The following is a 7,180-nucleotide window of genomic DNA, read 5'->3' as shown; positions in this document are numbered from 1 at the left end:
TTTTATTGAAGCCATTGTGATTTACAAGTTTCTTCATAGTAGGGTTTCAGACAAACAATGTTTCAGCACCAATCCCACCACCAATTTCAACCTCCCTCCACCAATATGTCCAGAGTCCATCCCATGCCACCGTCCCCTACCCCAGCCTGCCAGCATAAAAGGCACCTTTTTAAGTTTGGTTGTTCAAGTTTGGGTCTTGTAATTTCATTGTTGTTGACTCTGGATTAGCTATTTAGTCTGTCCTTACTTTTTTTGGGGGGGTCACACCCGGCAGCGCTCAGGGGTTACTCCTGGCTCTACGCTCAGAAATCGCTCCTGGTGGGGCCGGGAAGGTGGCGCTAGAGGTAAGGTGTCTGCCTTGCAAGTGCTAGCGTAGGACGGACTGCGGTTCGATCCCCGGCGTCCCATATGGTCCCCCAAGCCAGGAGTGACTTCTGAGTGCATAGCCAGGAGTAACCCCTGAGCATCAAACGGGTGTGGCCCAAAAACCAAAAAAAAAAAGAAATCGCTCCTGGCAAGCTCAGGGGACCAAATGAGATGCCGGGATTCAAACCGTCGTCCTTCTGCATGCAAGGCAAATGCATTACCTCCATGCTAGCTCTCCGGCAAAATAGATCTATTTTTGGGGGGGGGCCACACCCTGTGACGCTCAGGGGTTACTCCTGGCTATGTGCTCAGAAGTCGCTCCTGGCTTGGGGGACCATATGGGATGCCGGGGGATTGAACCACAGTCCGTCTTAGGCTAGTGCTGGCAAGACAGACACCTTACCTCTAGCGCTACCGAGCTGGCCCCTTCTGTCCTTTCTTATCAGCCCTCAATGCACCTGAGACCCCTTAGTCCTTGTCCTCATCATTTCATATGTGCCTTTCTCCTCCTCCTCCACTTAATTTCCTTCCTTGAAAGATAATTTTAGAGACACACCTAAGTTTGACCTCCTGAGCTCAGCCAAGTTTGGTCCTTTTCACTAGCCCAACTTGGAATGTTTCCCAGCATATGGTTTGCACAACTGTTTCCCTCAACTACATTTAGTGGTGCCTACTACCTCCCATTAGGGCCTGAGTTGGTTCTATTGTTTGCTGATATCACCATGACAACACTCACAGCAGACCACATTAAACAGAGAGGCCAGAAGCATTTTTTTTAGGTGTATGAGAACTTCAGATTGAGAAGGTCAAAAAATCCCTAAACCCTTCATTCTCATTACTCTCATACTGAAAGAAAAAATTCCAGAGAAGGGATGCACTCTGGCACTTCTAAAATGCACCCTCCGATTAGATAAGCAGTTAACATGGTCATAGGAATGCGCCCATCCTGAGCCCCCAAGACATTTATTTTATTTTTATTTTATTTATCTTTTGGTTTTTGGGCCACACTCAGCGGCACTCAGGAGTTACTCCTGGCTCTCTGCTCAGAAATCGCTCCTGGCAGGCACGTGGGACCATATGGAATGTCAAATTCGAACGACCGTTAGTCCTGGGTTGGCCAAGGCAAATGCCCTACCGCTGTGCTATCTCTCCAGCCCTCCAAGACATTTATTATTGAATGCTTTCTTGTAATCAGTATCTGCTAGTAGAGATATAAAGTCTGGAATATGAGACAATAGAAGTGAGGGCTGGAAGGACTGGCCCACAATATGAAGCTTACCATAGAGTGGTGAGTACAGTTAGAGAAATAACTACACTGACAACTATCATGACAATGGTAGTGAGCGAGAGAAGTAGAATGCCTATCTCAAAGACAGGCAGGGGTGGGGGAGAAAAGAAATGGGGGCATTGGTGGTGGAAAGATTGCACTGGTGAAGGGAGTGTTCTTTTTTTATGACTGAAACCCAACTTCAAACATGTTTGTAATCACGGTACTTAAATTAAAATAGGGGCAGGAGGGATAGCATGGAGGTAAGGCGTTTGCCCTGAGTCCAGAAGGACGGTGGTTCGAATCTCAGCATCCCATAGGGTTCCCCGTGCCTGCCAGGGGCGATTTCTGAGCAGAGTCAGGAGTGACCGCTGAGTGCTGCCAAGTGTGACCCCCAAAAAACAAAAATAAATAAATAGACATAAAATAAAGTCTGGAATAAAAAAAAAAAAAACATTTAAAAAAAGGTTAAAATACAAGCGCTTTTTTTTTTTTTTTGGTTTTTGGGCACACCCAGCGGTGCTCAGGGGTTACTCTTGGCAGGCACAGGGGACCATATGGGACACCGGGATTCGAACCAACCACCTTTGGTCCTGGATTGGTTGAAATACAAGCGATTTTTTTTTTTTTTGGTTTCTGGGTCTGGCATCGCTCAGGGGTTACTCCTGGCTCCACGCTCAGAAATCACTTCTGGCATGCTCAGGGGACCATATGGGATGTCAGGATTCGAACCAATGACCTTCTGCATGAAAGGCAAATGCCTTACCTCCATGCTATCTCTTCAGCCCCACAAGTGAATTCTTATATCTTTATATGATCATGATTGTCTCACTCATCTAACTATTAACACTAGAAAAAAAATGATGAGGGGCCGGAGAGATAGCACAGTGGCGTTTCCCTAGCAAGCAGCCGATCCAGGACCTAAGGTGGTTGGTTCAAGTTCAAGCATCCCATATGGTCCCCGGTGCCTGCCAGGAGCATTTCTGAGCAGATAGCCAGGAGTAACCCCTGAGCACCGCCGGGTGTGGCCCAAAAACCAAAAGAAGAAAAAAAAAAAAAGAATGATATCCTCAAAATTGCAAAACCTGGGCCAGAGCAATAGCACAGCAGGGAGGGCATTTACCTTGCAGGCCACTGGACTGGACTGATTTCCATCCTTGGCATCCCATATGATTCCTAAGTGCAGAGCCAGGAGTAAAGTCCTGTGCACTGCTGGGTGTGGCCCAAAAACAAACAAACAAACAAATAAAAAGAACAAAACAAGAGAGAAAAGAGAGAGAAACTCGCAAAAAGTAGCTGGAAAGACAAATGTGTCTACTTTCCCAGAGCTGCTACTGCTGCCTTTCTTGCTGCTTCTTGGAATACATCACTGTTTGCTCTGGGATCTTTCCAAAAGCTTCACTGGAGGGATGAGATGGAAGAATAGAATATTGTCAACAGCTTTCTTACAGAAGGACAGAGTGCTGACCTCGATAGGTTTCTGCTCTTCGCATACACAAGCTCACAGAGATAATGTGGAGGGTAAAAGGTTGGACAGGGAACAGAAGCACTGCTAGCTTGATGATTTGTGTAGCAGAATAACTCTCAAATATTTTCAGCCTTTATTAATTTTATTCCCTGACTGCTCTAAAACTCTCTGGTGAAGGAGCAAATTTTTGCTGTTGTTTTTTGGGACTTGGCAGCGCTTGGGGCATCCTCTTCGCTCTGCACTCAGGAATTACTCTTGGCTGTGCTCTGAGACCACATGTGCTGCAGAATTAAAGTCAGGTTGGCTGCACGCAAAGCCAGCACCTTACCCACTGTACGATTTCTTTGAGTCTGCATATATTTTCAATATTTGATCTACATCAAACATTAGAAGACTAGAACATTAAAAGGAACTAGAAATTGTTTTGGTTTTGTTTTGAGCCACACCCAGCGGCACTCAGTGCTCTGGCTCTGTGCTCAGAAATTACACATGGAAGGCTTGGGGGACCAAATCTGATCCCTTGAGAATTACTAGGTGTAATTCCTGAGCACAGAGTCGTGAGCACCACCCGGTGTGGCTTCCCAAACCAAAAAACCAAAAGCTGATGTGGAACAGCAGAGTCACCCACACAACCTCCACTTTTTTAATGCCCACACAGAGAAGTAGGAGCCACCTAAGAAACTTTCAGCTAGGAATTCTGCCCCCATTCTCCTCTGAGCTGACCTACCTCCTTTCCATACTGAACCCGCCCCTCCTCCCCCCAGGATACGGCTTGTGAATCAGACTCTCTTTCCACTTTAGGGTCCTTCCTGCCAAATTGACAGGAGGCTGCATCATGAGTTGGGTGCCCCTGTCCCATAGAAAGATCTGGCTATGCTCTGAGACCACATGAGCTGCAGGAAATTGAATTCAGTTGAATGCATGCAAAAGCAGCACCTTACCCACCTTATGATCTCTGTAAACCACAGAGTGTGATTACTCTGTCATTGCCTAAGCTGATGGATACACCCTAGTTCCCTGATCTTTTAATTTATTTTATTGAAACCATTGTGATTTACAAAGTCCTTCATACTTGGGTTTCAGACATACAATGAAGTAGGGCCAATCCCCACAAGTGTCGACCTCCCTCCACCAATGTTCCCCAGTGTATCCCATACCACTCTCGCCTGCCAGTATAACAGGCCTATTTAAGTTTAGATTGTTAAAGTTTGGGTCTCTTGATTCCACTGTTGTTACCTTGGCTTGGATATTTAGTTCTGTCCTTTAACACTATCAATGCACCTGAGACCACTTAGACCCTGGCCCCATTCTTTCATATTTGTGTTTCTCCTTTTCCACTCAAGTTTCTTTCCTTCTTCTTGCTAATCTCTGGGGTCAAGGGTGTTTGAGAAACTCCCATTTAGACCATTGTATTTTTCATGAAGTTATTCTAAATACCACATATAAGTTATATCATTCTGTATTTATCATTCTTCTTCTGACTTAATTCATTTAATATCATATCTTCCAGTTCCATCCCTAGATCTTTATTTTTTTCTTTGGTGCTCTGAGATTACTCCTGGTTCTGGGTTGAGGGATAACTCCTGTCACCCCTAGTAGTGCACAGGGGACCCTCTGAGATGCTAAGGTTTGAGGGAACTGAATCCAAGAGGGTTGAATGCAAACAAGTACTCTATACACTGGACTTTCTCTCTGGCCCCACAAGTTCACAGTGTGAAGAGTCAACCTCCTTTTCCCTGAATACACATCTTTCCTGGGAATAGCCACCCTTAAATTTCTGAGCAGTTTTGGGATTGAGTCCATATCTCTATAGAACATGTTTTAAATTAATATTTAAAATTTCTGCTTTTAGGACCTTGTATTCTAGTTAGATTTTGATCTATAGACTAACAATGGACACTTTCCCACCCCCTTCTTTTTATTTTATCAATAACTATATTGTTCTTTTCACTTAGCCTATCTTTCTCAGCCCATATCACTAACCAGACTGTCCCTCAGTTAACTATCATCTCAATACCTTCGAGGACATCAGACTTTTTGTGTGGTTGGTTGGCTAGATTTGATTGCTTTCTCTTTCCTGCTGAGCACTATCCTTAAGCTCAGTGGAGCACCCCAAATAGAGGATGTGTCTCAAAATGTCTCAAGATGGAAAGACAGAGGATGTTTTAGTTAACCATTTGTTTGCAGGGCCCCAAATAGATTCACTGTCTAGAAATTCTAAGCTTCCCCCTGGAGTCTTTTCCTGGGGTCTGCTCGTAAACGAAGCAATATCTCCCAATTCATGAATCTTCTTCAGAAGGACCAATTGTTTTGCTTCTTAAGGGCACCCTTTCTGTAGGTACCCAGGGGTCAGTTTCTCTACCTCTGTCAAGTTCTCTTTCATCAATCCTATCTCTGACACATGACTTGAATTCTATTAGCCATTACAGTAAGTCCCTTCCCTCTTCCTTTTGCCCTGGGGGGGGAGGTCTGGGGTTAGTGAGGGTGGGTGGGCTGGCTGCAGTTGCTTCTTACTGTCTTGATAACAAATAACCTCAAAACATTGCAGTTATACAATACACTTTTATTACCCTTTTTATTCTGGAGGTCTAAATTCTAAAATCAGCCTCAGTGAGCAAAAATCAAGACTTTGGCAGGATTGCCAAGAAAAGGCCTTTGCCTACTCTTGTTCCTGGAGGCTATTGATATTTCTGCAGTACATGACCTTTTCTTTTATCTTTAAAAATCCAGCAGCTAATCATCTCTCCACCCTCCCTTCCTTTACACACTCCCCAGCCTCCCTCTTCACCTTTCAGGGACCTTCGCCATGACATCTGATCATCCAAAGGCCCTGTCTCAAAATCCTTCATTGAATCACACCTGTAAAGTGCTTTTGCCATGTAGATGATTTACCAGGAATCAGGACATGAATAGCCATGTATGTATGTATGTGTATGATTATTTTATCTAACATTTTCTTCATTTTACTGTGGGGTATCAGGTAAAAAAAGAGCCAGAGCATGTGTCTGTGACCTTGTTTGATAAGGACCCAGAGTTATGTCCTAAACCAGACTTCTGGGATTCTTCTCAGATCTATTTCTGAAACATATCTAATGAAAGGATAGAAATGTGAATGGCGTATCATGAAAACTGTCAATTAACATGTGAGATTAGGACTCGCGCAGAACTGCTGTTTGGAAGAAAAGTTGGTTGTTTCTAGTGGAAGAGAGAAAAATGAAAATAAATGGAAAAAAAAGAGAACCAAGGAGTAGGGGGAGGGATAAGGTTTAAAAGAAGTACATAACAGGGCCAGAGAGATAGTACAGTATGGAAGGCATTTGCCTTGCATGTACCAAACCAAGTTCAATCCCCAGCATCACTTATGGTACCTGAGCACTGCTGGAAGGATTAAGTCCTAAGTAGAAAGCCAGGCGTAACCCCTATGCATCTCCAGGTATGACTCCAAAACAAAAAACAAATAAAAAGAATGCAGATGATATGACTGGAATATGCTTTTTACTCAGAGAGGGTGCTGCTACCCATAGACTTGTAGACAAGAATCAGAAAAGCAAGGAAGAAGAAAACATGTTAAACGGAAAGAAAAGAAAACAATGTTAAATGTATAGTTTTCAATAAAACCCCCAATTTTCCACCTGACAATATATGTATTGCACCTGTTAGGTGCTGAGGCTGTCGAATGTTAGAGCATTTAAGAAACTGAGATTTAGGGGTCAGAAAGATAGCACAGCAATAGGGCATTTACCTTGCATGTGCCTACCTGGGACAGACCCAGGTTCAATCCCTGGCATCCCATAGGGTCCCCTGAGCCTGCTAGGAGTGATTTCTGAGCATAGATCCAAGATAATCCCTGAGAACTGCTGAGTGTGACCCTAAAATCAAAAAAATGTTTGAGATCTAGGTAGGATATCACATGGATGTGAGAAGATAGTTAAACTTGACAAGGCACTGACTGAAAACTAGCAATTGTGGCACAAGCAGCAAATAACATGAAGGTGAAGGTGAAGATGAAGGAAAGAAAATTCTCTCCATAGGTAAAAAGATTTGTAAGCCTGACGACAATTGTGAATCTTAATGCATGG

Source organism: Suncus etruscus, chromosome 5 (genome assembly GCF_024139225.1).
Source record: "Suncus etruscus isolate mSunEtr1 chromosome 5, mSunEtr1.pri.cur, whole genome shotgun sequence".
NCBI lineage: Eukaryota > Metazoa > Chordata > Mammalia > Eulipotyphla > Soricidae > Suncus > Suncus etruscus.
Note: the sequence above shows the minus strand (reverse complement) of the source record.